This window comes from Argopecten irradians, chromosome 3 (assembly GCF_041381155.1).
Source record: "Argopecten irradians isolate NY chromosome 3, Ai_NY, whole genome shotgun sequence".
Taxonomy (NCBI): Eukaryota; Metazoa; Mollusca; class Bivalvia; order Pectinida; family Pectinidae; genus Argopecten; species Argopecten irradians.
Genome location: NC_091136.1, coordinates 10,071,103 through 10,088,433, shown reverse-complemented (window position 1 = coordinate 10,088,433; position 17,331 = coordinate 10,071,103).

Genomic DNA, 17,331 nt, shown 5'->3' with positions numbered 1-17,331 from the left:
GGTGACATACATCAACTAACAAAAACCAGGGTGTCGACCTGTCGGCCATCTTGTACACTGACCAGTTTAAAAATGCAATATGCACAACTAGGTTCAAAGAGAACCACCATACTAAATTTGAGAATGATCTCTTGTTAAAAAAAAAGAACTTGTTAACTTTCTGCTCAATGCCAAAGTCCCACTCCGTTAATACTAAGTAGGAGCAGAAATAACCACTTGTACAAAGACTATGGTGTGTCTCGGCAAGGGGACATAACCCATAGCCTACCTCGCGGAAGAGAGAGCTCAAATCTTTGAAACATACTATCAAAACACATAGAACGTCACGCATCACACTACACTTACATCAAACAAAATACTTCCTAGGTAATCTATATGTTATCAGGAAAGATTCATTTTGCTGTTTTGCCGTCTGGCGCAGTAATAATCAACTAACACACGGTGATTAAGAAGACAGCGGGAGACATGAGACCACCCACAGTGTGAAAATTAACAAATTGTTTTTCATTAAATTGTTTCGAAGGGGGTGATAAGTATAGTATTAATAGTAAGCTAATAACTTTACCAAATTATCAATATCGTTTATCATTCCTTTTAAAAACAATAAATGCCGCTTCGGACACGTAGCGGGTCTTTGAACTACCACGAGATGTCTCGACCAAGGAATAGAACACGGAGCCTTCCTCACAGGGTCGAGTGTTCAACAAAAGCCAAAAATGAGGCGGTTTCATGACGTTAGGAAGACGAAAGTCAGGTAAGAAGGGAAAAGACAAAAGGCAAAAGTTTAATTTTAATTTACCAGACAACTCATGGCAATAAGTTTGATTTAATTAAAAACTGCATTTCACCACACACACAAAAAAACATAGATGCAGAAATCAAACGAATAACAGTTTCCACACAGTGGATAAGGATAGCCTACGAGCGTATACTATAGCGATCATGCCTCGTCCGTTGTTGTCCTCTGTGCTTTAACATTCCATTATTCAAAGGACTTGTTCTCAATAACTGAAAGGCCAGGAAATCTTCTATTGGTCTGAATTATTCTGAGATGTTAGGCTACAAAACGTTTATCAAATAAATGACCTTAAGGTAACAGGAATTAAACTGGCCAAAATGTTTAAGTGAGATCTTTTCAATAAATGAGGCGCCTTGTAGTATGCCGAACCCCCTATAAAAATTTTATGGTTCGTCTGTAGAAATATTATCATCAGGTTAGTTACAGACAAGAAATACTGAATGGCTCTGTGTGGTTATTGTGATATTACCATAACAAAACCTCTGCCAATTCTGTGGGTATCTTCAGTACCGCATATCCTTAAATCATATTGAATAAAAAAGGAAACTATTCTTCCACGCATTTTATTAGTCATAAACAAGTATGTCATGAACGTCATTATACAGACAAAAACTAGTGACAAAAGTCGTTAGCGTTTACTTGGAAATTTACAGATTTTCAATTGAAACGTAACCTTTAAGCTACTATTCCCTTGGATATTTTCTATGCCGTATATCCTTAAATCGTATTGAAAATTCCAAACTATTTTTTCCACAAATCTAATTCTTCATAAACAAGTATGTCATTAACGCCATTATACAGACAAAAACTAGTGACAAAAGTCGTTAGCGTTAACTGGAAAATTTACAGATTTTTAATTGAAACTTAACCTTTAAGCTACTATTCCCTTTGACATTTTTATGCTTACCAAATAATTACCTTATTACATGATATAGAAGGTATATGTATCTTATTGTATCATCATTAATTGATAGGACGTATTTCAATATGTTTGTATTTATATCAAACTCTATTTATGCATCTTCCATCTTGTCACATAAACAACAAAAAAAGATTTGTGCGAAATTGCCACCGGATGGTGATATTAAATATTACACAAAAGATATAGACAAACAAATAAAATTTCATCAAGACTAAGGCATAGAATTATACATATCAAATAAAGGAAACACTTTGTAAAATAAAGAAAAGCAGGAGTGAAGTTTACCAAAACTCTGCCAAACATAAGACTTAAAACAAATCCAGTACAAAAAAAGCAAAAGATAATAATTAATTGGAGTAAAATAAAAGATCATGGCTGGAAATATAAATCCATAAACGATAAAATTTAGGTGGAAACGATAAATTTAGGGTGGAACATGGCGGGTAATGCCAAAATTCAAAATTGAAGCTCTCACTTTCTCATCAAAATGGCGCCCTGAAAATGTTTACTACCCATGATCCTTTACTCCTATCAGTAAAGGGAAATAATACTTACAATAGATTTGGTTACTAGATCAAAGGGAGAAAACTCGAACAATTTATATTTGCAAGTGTCGGTATGCATCAATTAAGCTAAATACTGAGCTGCCTTTTGTGCATCCTCCATCTTGTCACATAAACAACAAAAAATAGATTTGTGTAAAATGGCCATTACACAAAATATATAGGCAAACAAATAAAATGTCATTCTGACTAAGGCATAGCATTATTCATATCAAACAAAGGAGACAATTTGTAAAATAAAGAAAACCATGAGTGGGGTTTACCAAAACTCTGCTACAAAAACAAGATGTTGAAAACATCTAGGTTTCCCCAGAGCTGTAATAGTCCAGATAAGATAAGGTTTTACCCCAAATAATTGCAACATATTTTTCTTTGCTCTTCATACAGACTACACACCCCCTCCCCAACCATCAGAATAATATGGAATATTTGCTTAATTTGCCATTTTTTGAAGCCAAATATAATATTAAATTGTTATCAGGAGACACAAGAACGTTATAAAACATAAGTTGAAATCAACACACGGAAAAAGTATGAGAACACGAAAATTGCTATATTATGTTCAAAGCTTTTGTTAATTTGTTAATTGTAATAATCAGCAATACCATTGATACTCATTTAGATTGAATCATTTGAATAAAAGATTGTTGATTAATTAAAGTCTTTACAATTAAAACATTTTACTTTCACTAGCTGATCAGATAACATGGTTGCTCAAAGTAGGTCTGTTGGCCTTTTTCAAAGCTACAATGTATGATAAAGTCCAAAATTAGTGAAAGAATACCGTCTCGAATGTATAGTTATTAATTTACTTATTCTCACCTTATAAAAGACATTTATATTAACATATCGTCAAATATAACAGACGTGAGGTCGATCAAATCCTTATTTAAATTGGCTATGTTCCAGAGTTAAAATATCAAAATTGTGAATCATGACTCAGCAGATTGCAAAATCCTTTAGCAGATATAGCCACTATGATAAAGCATTATTTATCAAGTGAGATTGAAGTTTCTTTCAAATCAAATATTTGAATGGGTCCTTTTTTATGTTTTCGTAATAGAACCGGATGGGGATTACATAATTTTCAATAACATAAAAAAGTTCTTTTTTAATCTTTGCTGATTGATTTACTGACAAAAATGAAAATCGATTAAATTTTTGTTAAGCAGATTTGTGTGATATGGAGTTTTTTTCTACTAAATAATGTGTGCATATTTATACCGTTGTTACAAATAATTAAAATAACTAGTACAAAATATACAAATAGAAGTTACACAACGAGTGGTTGTTGAATATTGAATTTATACCACATGAGTGAGTTATTTTTCAAAAGTTACAAAAGACACGAGCTTTAGTGAATGTCTTTTGTAACTTAAAAAAACAACGAGTGTGGAATAAATTCAATAATCAACAACCAAGAGTAGTGTGACCTGTGTCTACCACAATCATATTCGTTTTCAGCCGATAGAAATACGGCGGTGATACGATATCGTGTGTGTACCGAAACATGCAAATAAGGTTAAGTAATATTTTCATCAGCAAAAAGACACTAATTAGTATTCAATAGTTATCGTTTGATAAAGAATCCATCGATATCAAATTCTTCTAATTTTGAGCATCTTTAGGGTTAAATATTACTCATTTAACGTCATTTTGAGTTCAAATATTCTTAGTTGCTTCCAGAAAATAAACTCAATGTCGGACTACATGTATAGAAAATCTACATGTACAATGTAAAAGCATTCGCACGACACGGCATTGTCTATTTCCCGCAAGATATTCATTAAGCCATTACCATCAAGATCCAGTTCGTTTCATACACGTTAAACCCACGAAACTCAGTGAAATTATTATCCGTCAAGATGTATTATTTCAATATGTTTGTATCATTCAACCATTTCTCGTTATTTCGGAAATCAAATTTTCGCGATCATATTAATATGTCGCGAAATCGCGAAAATAACCGGCAATACGGTATATTTGAAATTGTTATGTGATTGATATTTATGTTATGTAATCAATTAATCTTGTGTCAGTCGTATGATGTGTGAAAACCCTCCTATTTGGTTTCATTGTCATATCGTTGAGGGCTAACCCTAATGCCCCAACCTTAGCCCCGTTAGAATGTTTATATGTTCCAGTGTCTGTGTAAAAAGTACAAACTGTAAACTCATGTTGAAATTATGTCCACTCGATGAGCATTAGAGACTGAAGGCAATTTCATTTACCAAACTGATAATTTTTTCTGGAAAAAAACTTTTTAGATCTTACTAAATGTGAGTTTCGTTGACTTCTCCGCAAAAGTTAAGGTTATTTTGGGAAGGAGGAGTTATACGTTTATTTACCAATTCCTCGAGAAATGATCCATTCATAAGCTTTAGACGTTTGTCCTGTTCTTCCATATAGTTCTTGTAACACCAGCAGAAAATCTTTGACAATCTTACACGACATTCCTTAAATCTCAACACATACAAAATTGGGTCAATTATGGTTGTCGCCATAAAAATGATATTGGTAACATTTCGAGTTTTTCCTGTTGTAAACAACAGTTCCGGTCTAAAGTATACCACCATCCGGAACAGGCAAGCTGGCATATAACACAGAACGAACGTTATCATCAGGAGACACAGAATCAAAGTAGACTTAAACAGTTCTCTCGGCAAGTGATGTCTTGATACATTTACTGTTTTCATTCTTTGTGAGTGTTTTCGAACATTCCAAAAGACGCCTGAGTATGCCACAACGATAGTGATACAGCATACAATACTTATCACCATTAAGATAAGAAATCCCATTGACTGGTTTTCGTGATAACAATTCACTGTGATGACGATATTGTTTGTATTTATGTATGAAATACTTGCAATCACCAAAGATACCAACCATGTAATTATTGATATTACAAACACCAGCCGTTCACTCACATACTTCAGGTACCAGTTTGAGAAATAAAGACAGGCAAATCTGTCGACCGCCAGTATAGACGTTGAGAATATCTTGGTAAATGTTAGAAAACGAAACAATACCAAATGTATGTAGCAGCCGACAACGTTGTTTGCCATTCCATGATGGCCAACAAATGCGACCATTGGAGAAATTCCGAGAAAAGCATCGGACAAAGCGATGTTACTGACCATCAATCTTATCCTTTTATCCATCTTAACACATCGGTACAATATGGCGATCGACGTCACGTTGATAGTTACAGATACAAACGAAATTAAAACTGAAACTACCAACTCTGTTCTCAGCGAGTCTTTGGAATCGCCAGTTTCGTTCATGTTTCAGACAAAAGCACTACCTGGCAGTACTCGATATGAACACTCTGTCGTCGATGCGAGATGAATATTTACCTTAATGATAAAACTAGGCCTAATACCACATTTGTCTGAAGTCACATGATATATTGACGACAGAACCTATGACACTATCGCTTTTAAGGTTTAGGGTTTCGTCATTACTGGTAATTATTTCTTCCTTGTACTAGGCATTAATTACATAAATTTCATTCAAATGATCAATTTTCCTCAGGTTAGCTACCTGTTGGTAGTCGAAGCTGATGAGCACGCGGATTTATTGGAAACATACATTCTCACGAAATCTGCTTCATTATCTGTCACGGCCGTTCACACTTTGTCAGTATGAGACTACAGACATCCCTTTCATTGCAGAGGCTGTATCAAGGAACATTCTAGTATGATTATCTACGGTACAGACACACTTAGCAAGGTAACACGTCATCACAATCTCTTCCAGCGGTCCCCACATTCAAATTAAGGGGACCGCAATGCACCCTGGGAGATATTGACGTCATCAATCTGTGTGTACTTTATGTGTACTGTATACAACGTCATCATTATTGAATAAAACATATGTTTATAAATCAGCCATCTTGTGTCCGGGAATTTGTCAGAAAACTGGCGCAGGTGGTATCAAAGATTTCAATTTTATGAAACAGTGACAGGAATCGCAGAGAAAGCGGAAGGTGTCCATTTAGCAGCGTTTCTACATGTTATCGGTACAGAAGCGTTAGACGTGTATAACACTTTGAAATTTGAAAACCGTGGAGACGAAAATAAACTGGAAAAGGTTGTTGACAGATTCAAAGCCTACTGTAATCCTAGGTCTAACGTAACATACGAGCGTCTTTGTTTTTTATGCGTAACCAGGAAACAAACGAAACAGTTGATCAGTACGTCACTGAACTCTGAAATAAAGCACGCACGTGTGAATTTGGGACACTAAATGGCAGTCTAAAGATAGGTTAGTTTGTAGCGTGCAAGATAATGCAGTACGTGAAAGACTTCTACGTGAAACGGACCTCGATTTAACTAAAGCAATGGATCTTTGCCGTGCATGTGAAGCTAGTAAAACACATGCACAGGGCCTACGTGATGGCAAGAAATCTCAACAAGTAATTTTGGTGAAAGAAAAGAAAAAACATTCCAGCTCAAAACCTCAAAAATATGTCGAAAAAAAAACCAAAACACGTCCCGTTCATGAGAAAAACTTAAAAGAATGTGGAAGGTGTGGTTACAACCATAATCCTGATATATGCCCCGCTATCGATCAATTATAAAGCAAGTGCCGCAAACCGGACCATTTTGCGGCGAAATGTCATTCCAAAACCCCAACAAATAAACATTCTCAACATAATAGGAGAAGGAAAGGTCAACAGGTACATTTAATCGATGATGAGGAGGAGGAGGATTACGATGAACATCCATTATTTGTGCAAGTCATTGGAAACCAAACTGTCAAAACAAAAAAAAATGGCGATGAAAAAGATTGGTTTGTGACAGTGAAAATAAACGATCAAAACAAAAAGTTCAAAATGGACACTGAAGCCCAATGCAATGTCATGTCATAGAAGGACTACAAAAAGTTAGGTGGAATACCAGTGACAAAAGTGAAACCAAAGAAACTGGTAACATACATTTTGTACACTGGTCAGCGAATCAGAATAGTTGGTACTACAATCCTAACATATGAGTACAAGAATGCCTTCCATTAGTCCGCTAAACCTGCCTATATTATTAGGCTTTTTTTGCCTAACATATACACTATATCTTGGGCAATTTTTTTTTAAAAGAAAGCCTAATAGTATAGGCAGATTTAGCGGACTAGCCTTCCATCTACTAAAATGACAAATTGTGGATCATGATGTGACCCCTATTATCGGACTCCAAACCCGTAAGGAATTGCACCTTATACATGTACAGGCCCGGTCCCACTGAAGAGCGGATTAATTAAGGATGAAGTAGTTTACAAATTTTAGCCGTTCGTTGTCATCCGCAACAAAATTAGCTAAAACTAACAAATTTTCAAGTGTAAATTACGGATATGTTAATAATATTCTGCGAATTTATTACGAACAAATGCGGATATTTCACGAATACAAACGAATACGATAACGGATGCTCTCCCGTGAGGGGTACAATCGGTAGACTATTCAACAATGCGGATACGTAACAAACAATAACGAATATATAACGCATATATTGAGGAAACAGATCGGAAGTATTGCGATTGTTACGGAAATATTACTAATCTATTAATAATGCATTGCGCAGATGTAGCGGATAGAACTTGTATTGCGCATGTTGGGCATCTGAATTACGGTAAGAAAAGAAGCGCGCTCGGCGCCTTTGGATATCGCTTTTAACAACAACACGAATGCAACAAAGATAAGCAAGCTGCAACTTTCATCCTACATCTTCCAGATACAAAGAAGGTCCAGTCTGCTTCAAATTCAAATCAAAGCAAAACACTTTTTCTTTTCTGTCTTTGAATTAATTTCATGACTTGAACAATTTGATTGATATGTTGTTGGGTACCATTTTTATGTTTCATTGGTATTTTTGCCGAGGACCCATTATTACACCTGTACTTCTCGACGGACTGGAAATAATAGATAAATATGTCGATTTTTGCCATATTTATACCGTAGTTTTGGTTTACGCAACACGTTTGTTATACATTCGCAAATTATTCTCAAATCAAATGCAAAACAGACGCAATACAAACGCTGAACTCAATATACATTCGCTACAAATTATTTTGATTCGTGATGTCAACGTGATAGGTACGCTATATATTCGTTTTACACACTGTCCCAGTTCGCTATAAAGCCGCAAAGCCATGTCGGTTGCGGATATCAACGAATAACAGCGGATATGCAGAATATTGTACAATTCAAAAATCCTGGGAACGGAAAAACACGTCATTGCGGATAATTACGAACGTGTCCGGATGTTGGGCGACATATACAAGTACGATTTACGAATGTTGTGTTTGTTCAGCGAATATCAGCCAATTTTGTGCGCAATGCATTCGCAAATCTTCCTAAACGCCAATGGGACCGGGCTTAAGAGGATCGAAACTGCCGAGAAAACATCAATACTGGCGGAATACATTGATGTATTTGCTTGGCAAAATTCATAAACATCAAATAAAAATTGACAATTCAGTACCTCCAGTCGTTCATCCACCCAGAAAGGTACTAATCATGCTACATGATCGTGTCCGTAAAGAGCTCGACCAGATGGAAAAATAAGGTGTAGTCGAAAAAAAGTATCTAAACCAATAGAATGGGTCAACTCTATGGTTGTGGTTACCAAACCTAATGGAAAATTGCGCGTATGTTTTGACCCGAAGGACCTAAACAAGGCTATAAAAAGAGAACACTACCCGATGAAAACCAAATTCTTCTCTAAGGTCGACGCAGAATGCAGATTCTAGCAAGTCGAACTTGACGACGAAAGCAGCAAATTGTGTACCTTCAACACACCGTATGGTCGATATAAATTCATGAGACTTCCATTCGGAATTTCCTCGGCTCCCGAAGTGTTCCAAAGAGCAATATTCGAGATCTACTAGGGAATGGATGGAGTAGAAACTATTGTAGACGATTTTCTTGTATTGGGTCAAACAAAGGAGCAACATGACAGCAGACTACGTGCTGTACTTGATCGTGGTCGCGAACGTAATCTTAAATTAGACCGAAACAAGTGGGAAATAACCATGACTGATCCACAGTACATCGTACATACCCTCAGCGACAAAGGTTTGAAACCGGACCGGGAGAAAATCCGTACAATACGCGAAATGCCAGAACCTACCGACAAAACCGGCGTACAGAGGTTTATAGAAATTGTCCAGTATGTCGCGAAATCTATTCTGAACTTGTCGGAAGTAAGTGCGCCACTACGCCAATTGCTGTAAAACAATGTGCAGTGGCATTGGGATAAGCATCACAGTCAAAGTTACGAACGCCTAAAGGACTTAGTATCAGCGGCACCAGTGCTCCGAGTTTTAGATGTAACTAAACCAGTTACTCATCAATGGGACTAAATACAGTGCTCCTCCAGGAAAATCAACTGGTCGCGTTCGTGTCAAGGTCGCTTACACCAGCACAACAGATATATCTTCGGATCGAAAAAGAGATGATGGCTATCGTGTTTGGAACGAAAAATATCCATCAGTATCTCTACGTCAGGAAAGTAAATATTCAAACTGACCACAAGCGTCAGGGTGACCAATCTGAGCTACCGACCGAAACAAATGTATAATGGAACTTGCGTGACGAGCTCATTGTTGAAAATGGTGTAATATTCAAAGGAGACAAGCCTGTTATCCCTCCTTCCATGCGAAGTGAATTGTTGCAAAAAATACATGAATCGCATCTCGAGATTGAAAAAAATGTCGACGACGCGCCAATGATGTACTATTTTGGCCAGACATGTCCAAGCAAATCGCTGAAGAGGTTGGCAGGTGCAAATCGCTGAAGAGGTAGGCAGGTGCAAAGTCTGCCAGGAGCATACACATTCAAATTCAAAGGAACCACTCATACCATATGAGGTACCGGATCGTCCATGGTCAAATATTGGATCGGATCTCTTTCACTTAAGAGGAGAAAACTATTTACTACTTGTGGATTATTATTCCGAGTTTATAGAGGTTAAGACTGATGCATAGACACTATTTAGTAACTAGGTTACAGAATGTATGTTCAACTACACCTAAGAAATGATATATAAGCATACAAAATCACTTGCTTAAACAGGGTTTTAAACCTTAAGCAGAATAATAAAAGCAACAGATAATTTTTTCTTAAGAAACTGGAAAGTCCATTAAACACACGGTTAAAGCTAGGGATAAATTCCTCTGCAAAGATTTATAAGTACATAAGTAAATATTTTTTCTTCTTTTGGAATATTTTGCCATCTACCAATTTCAGTTGGTAGTTTAAAGTTACACGTACGTATTTTCGAAATATAAACACCACAGTGTGCGAACTCTTTTGTACGGTTACCGGGTGTTGCGATGGCCGAAGTGATACAAAAATTCTGAAGTTGTGAATGAGGTAAGTTTTAAAGCCCAGAAATACAGCTATCTTTAGTATCGTGCCTATTCTTACGTTAAAATAATTATTTTTTTCTTTGTTTCTGGATTTCTGATTGGCCTATTCATTTTTTTCATTCCCCGATGGAAAAAAAATCAGAGAATGGCGCGGAGACCCCGACGTTATCGTGACGTCACAATAGAAACATTGACGTTGCGTATCGATTTGGAAAAAATAATCCCTTGGAAAAAATCAATGGAATCGTACGTGTAAACGTATTTCATTTTATAAAGTAGCCTGAAACATTGAAGTCACTATTTTTTAATTTCATCGGGGTATGAAATAAATTTTGTTTGCAAACTTTTGTGAGAATCCGCTACGCGGATTCACACAGTTTGCAAACAAAATTTCTTTCATACCCCGATGAAATTAAAAAATAGTGACTTCAATGCTTAAATAAATATTGAATATGCATTCAATTTCAGGGAGAAACATGGGTAATATGTATAAAGCAACAGTGTTATTTTTCTTAAAAAATATACCAGAAATCAACAGTCGATCTTGCTGCCACGTTGCTGTTTTACAGAACAATTCTTGTTCGAATCTAAAGTTAGACTGATCAGTGAAGCAAATCAGTGTCTCTGTAACAGAACCAGACCATTGCCATGATTCTAAGCCTACTTAGTTTGTAAATAATCCATGGACAAAGTTGACAACGACTGTACGGGTTGTTAAGTAGTCCAACATTTGTTTGTGTACGGGTACTAGTGATGGTCTTGTACGAGTAGTTCATTAAATTGTAATTGGTTGAATTTGTGCTTTACTGACGACGTTTCTGTGGCTTACATGTACTCATTTTTGTTTTTCAGAAATAAAAAACAGATGCCATACACCTTTAAGATGAAATCAAGGAGTTTGAGGGAAACATACAGCTATATCACCTGTGTACACTTCAATAATGAAAGTTTACACTCCATTTTCACCGTTTCTCGTTTCCCCGGGCATTTAGTTATTTGGCGCGTGATGTTTTCATGCCTTTAAGTCCTTGCTTTAAAGGTGTCTTTCCGAAACAAAAAAAAAATATTTAAAAAAAAATCTATATAAACATAAGAAAATGTATATCGATGACCTAAGATGAAGTTGTATAACCAATCAAATGACAGTTTATCTGCGTGATCTATATGTATGGTAATATTAAAGGTTCATTTCGCTGTTTTGCCATCTGGCGCAGTGATAGTCAACTAACGCGCGGTACTTAGGACGACGGTGGGAAACATAATACGACCCCCTTTATGAAAATTAACATTTGATTTATTTTAATTAAATTGTTGATTTTTTTTATTTTGATTTAAACATATTTTATTGCAAAATGTGCTATGGGATTGGGCACAAGTTATACAACTTATATAAAGCCCGTTCCCAAAAATAATAAAACATTCAAATTACATAGACAAGATGGCATTTACAAGAAAAGATATACATAATACAATTGTATATAAAGTTGTATTTGAGACAAAGAGAAAGGGAGAGAGTGAGGGAAGAGCGAGAAAGAGAGAGGTGGGGGAAGGAGAGAGCTATTTTATAACCAGTATGCTCCTGAAGGTGTTAGTTTCAATTCGTAATATACTATCATTTTAAAATCTAAAATCTACCCCTCCGATAAAGACGACAGAAGTTCTAAACCACTTTTCTTAACTTTCGACTTCTCAATGTTCATATCATCCTGTCTTCGGTTTGTCTTTCTCCGGGTCACTCTAGGCTTCCTTTTAATATAAGTGTCTCTTTTGTCGTCAGTATCGGAGGGTTATACAAATATAATTTACGTGTAAATACAAAACCAGTAAGATGTTGGGAGAATTAAATTGTTCAGAAGGTAATGATACAAGTACTAGTGTAATATTAATGATAAGTCTATAATTTTGGGACTCTACAAAATTATCAATCTCGTTTTACATTCCCATATTAAAAATTAACAGTCGTTTCAGAAAGTAAGTGGGCCTTTAAAGGTGGTCAAAAGCTGAAATGTATCGTGACTAACCATATTTTTTCGGTTGACACGTAATTTATTTGTTGATTTGCTAGTAAATTATGGCAGAATATGCGAAAAATGTACAAGTTTCGCAGTTAGGATCATTTTATATACAACATAATGTAGTAGGTACAATTCAGTTTTATACAGGAGTTGACTTATAAAAAGAATTATCTTTGAATCAAACTGTTATACTTATGAGCCTATAACCACCATGTTTTGCTACAAATACACTGGTTGAACAATTATAATCACATAGCAGACTTATTCTAATGTCCAGTAGAGCTGTTATCGTAGAGACAATGTGCATCGCGATATCGTCAAAATTTGACGATATCGTCACGATAATATCGCGATTTTTGGCGAGTAAAATATAAAAGGAATTTATGGAAATATAAGTCATGTTTGGGGGACCAATCATGAAAGTACAATATAGAGTGTAATTTGTAAATAAATAAAGTGAAACATTCATCAAAACTAGGGCTGTCACGGGTACTAAATTTTGTCCCTGGATAACCGAATTTTAGTACTAGACCCGTACCCGGGTACTCGACACAGATCGACTGCTTTTGTAACAAATTGGGTTACGTTGTGTTTGTTGTTTGGAAAGATTGGTTGATCGACGGAGATTCGATGAAATCATATGTGAGTTCAGTAAAGATAGCTTCAGTCGTTAAGTGTCTACTTCATTTCTATTTGACTTTCATAATTGCTAATGAGCTGCAGTAAAGTGTCAGTCTATCCAGCGTGTCTGTAGCTATACCAGTCCCAGAGGAAATGTTTTTGCACATGCGCAACAGGAAGTACTACATTCGGACGGTCTCTTGTGTTATCGGATTTGACTATAACCTATTTAAGTGCACCTGTCCGTCAAGTAGATTGTTCTCGCATCAAAAGACGGTAATGAGAATTAAAATGTATTGAAAAGATAAGGTTTCATCCTTGGTGAGTGTAAACAAATACAAATGAGTTGGATTTTGTAATACTTTTAATATAAGTTCTAGACTTGTTAACGTACATCCAGACGAATTGTCCTATTTTGACGGGTATATGTAGCCGGGTACACATTTTTTGACCCGGTTGCATCCCCAACCCGACCCGTAACCGGGTACTCGTAACAACCTTAATCAAAACAAACGTCTATTTGTGATACTTTTAATTAGATGTTTGTTTACAAGTCAATCAGATTCTGTCCGTGTCCGACAGTGCAATGTTTTTGTTTCCTTTCCAACTAACACACGATGGGTTACGGCTGACGACGATATCGTAGATATAAGTTTTTTTAACGATATCGTCGTCTCTTCTCTACAATCGTGATATATCGCGATGCCGATATATGATAACAGCTCTAATGTCCAGAGTTCTCAATATAAAGTTGGAAAATATAACATGTCATAATGACACGGTTTGTTGGTGTAAGAAATACGATCCAAACCTGCTGCATTTTATTTTTTTAATTCTTTCCCATATTTTGTCAAATTCTTCACAACGAAGTATGCGTCAACAGTACTGATATCAACGACTAGCCATAATCACAATACAAACGACCTTTTGATATGAACATGTAGCTCGTTCTGTTAAAGTACACTAAAGAAATGGTATAAAGGTATGTGTGAAAGAAGCGATTCGCGATCGGTGTTGCTATAAGTTTAGATTATCTTATGGAGACCCGAGTTCGAATCCTGGTTAGAGCTCGACAGGATGTTTTTGTTTTTCCCTGTATATATGTAATAAATCATTAATTCAATAACCTAGGCATGCTGCTGCTGGGATTGAATGAGTCCTGAGAGCAAATGTATCATCGGTTGATAGATGCATTGTCGGTTCCTGTTGGTGTTGATTTACGGTTATGCACGAACAAGTATTTCTTTTTTAATTTAGAGTAAATATTTTGTTCGTCAGTTTCGTCGGATAATAATCTATCTTTTAATGGTTGGTAGTTGTTGGTCGTCAATGAAGGAGATGATTTACACAGGGAGTTCGTATATTTGGAGAATTTATCGATGATGGAAAATTTTTCCTTTGCTTTCTGCTTCTTCGTATGTCTTTGATATGGTTTTTTTCGACGTTTTTTTTATTGTATTGTACAATATTTACATTCACACAATATGTTGCTAACTTAGATATAAGTATGTATCATACATGTAAATTTCTTCTGTGTACAGAATAATTTCTCCAGTACATATTCGTGTATAAAAATAAAGTTACAATAGTAGTCACCGGAACTCCTTACAATAATAGAACAATCTTAAGACTGTTTGTAAATTAGAAATCTATTGAAAGCTACACATCGTGATGAAATAATGTGACAAATATGTATAACACCTTTAAAAACTTTTGTAGCAATAAAGACGTTACTGAAGTTCTATGTGAATCCATATTAAACATGTCAAATAGTTCACTTTACAATCACTGATTAATAAGCAAAAACATGTACATGTGAAATGAGATTTTAGACCACTGATTAACTTCTCGCTTTGACTCTCTGTCTGGCACAATCCCTATTTTTGGCTGTACTACTAATTTGCAAAATTAAATATATTAATCTCATATTGTGTATATCATATGGTGTTGTGTAACTTATTGATTACTTTTCCCGATTTCTGTTTGTGAAAATTATGGCACATACAACTGTAGGACTCGATTGAAAACATCTAACACAACAGGTCTATCATTCCCGTGCACTTTACATATTCGACCGCAAATGCCATTTCACATGATATCAGACCGTCAGGAAACTCGAAACTTGCCAGTTATGGTTTCAAACTTTCGTTTCGCAAAATGATATTTGCGGTATTGCAGATAATGGAGCGACAAATAGAAAATGACTTATCATTTTGCTTCGACATCGGAAGAATGGCAGGTGATTATTGATATTTTTATAGATTTGCGGCGAATCAAACATATAGAGAGACAATCTTAGAATGATATAGATATTATATCTTCTAGCCAAGCATATTTAAGATGTCAACATCCGTCTTATTTAGACGTAATACGACATTTCATATTCGTCCTGACTATCCATGACAATTTTGTACCGCCTCGGTCATCGCAACATCCGGTAACCGTACAAAAGAATTCGCACACTGTGAGGGTTCAAACTTCTTTTTTTTCAAATAATTTTCAAAACCCAATTCCACTTTGAAAAGTACCTTTGAAGAATTTTCAATTTCAGAGAACCATTGTTTAATAAACTTATCTTTGAGTCTTTGCTTTAGATGGTATTTAAAAAAAAACATTATTCATGCACATTTTGCTATCAAAAATATATGAAAAACCAGTTTCATTACATATATTTTTCAATTTTACTAATTCACTTGGAGGAATAAACTCCGTCATTGTGGATCTTGAGTGATAATCTAAGTAAAGCGTTTCTGAGTTTATCCTTATTACTAATGAGATTATTCCAATAAACAGCTATATCTAATGGAAATCTACCAAGCTCACCATATATGCCGGTGTTCTAGATCTGACTTTTAATATCCTTTTACAGAACTGAAGACGAAACTGTTCAACGTTTTCAAATTTTCAAAGCCCCAAACTTCAGAGCCGTACAACAAAATTGGTTCAACTACAAAAAAAAAAAAAAAAAAAAAAAATGGAGTTGAATTTCAATAGGAATTGGGTAGTTGCTAATGTTCCTATATGTGCAAATACAGATTTTGTGCTTATTCAACAAGTCTATTTCTAGCTTCCATTTTAATAAAATATTACGCATTATAACGTAAAACAGTCTACAAGTCAAAGTATTTGAATTTAAATGAAAATTCTAGATTTAGTTTACATTTACGTTTACTAAAGATAATATTTTTTGTTTTATCAAAATTAATTTTAAGTTTCCAAACTTTACAATACTCATCAAAAATATGCAAAGCTTTTTGTTGTTCCTCCGGAACTTCGGCTAAGAGTAGGGTATCATCAGCTTATATCAGTACAAAAATTATAATTAATGCCTGTAGTTCATCTGTAAAATTTTCTGTGATTTTTGTTAACGATTCACTTTTCATATTTTTGAAGAAAAAAAAATCTTCCAGATTATGAAAAAAGAGAATAGGATGGAGGAAAGATTGGCACCTCATGGGGAATACTAAAAATTTTAACATTATATTTTACATTTTATTTTATATTTGATACATATTTCTAATAGCTGTTAAATCTTTTTCCTTTGATGCCATATTTATATAGTTTCGTCCATAGCCCGACTCTCCAAATGGTGTCAAAAGCTTTTCTAAGATCAACGAAGGTACCAAAAAGTTTTCCCGCTATTTTGATAACATGAAATAAACAAATGTAAGATAAAGATGTTGTCGACGGTTGAATAATTTTTTTTCGGACCTGCATGGCTATTACTGAGTACATATCTTTGCTTTCAAAAAAAAACTACAATTAATAATTGATGTAAACCATTTCCCTAGGGCACTTATCAATGTCACGGATTTATAATTATCATGATATTCTGGGTCCCCTATTTTTGTAAAATTAAAATGGGTTTTATATTACCTACTGTCTTGTTCTCTGGAATAATACCAGTGTATAAAACAACATTAAACAGTTGGCAATAAATTAATATTCCCAGGTGTCATAGATATCCTAGTACTAAAGTAACTGTAATCATGATTTGGAAGTTGAAGATGAATTTCATTTTACTCGTGTGTCAAAAATATTGAAATG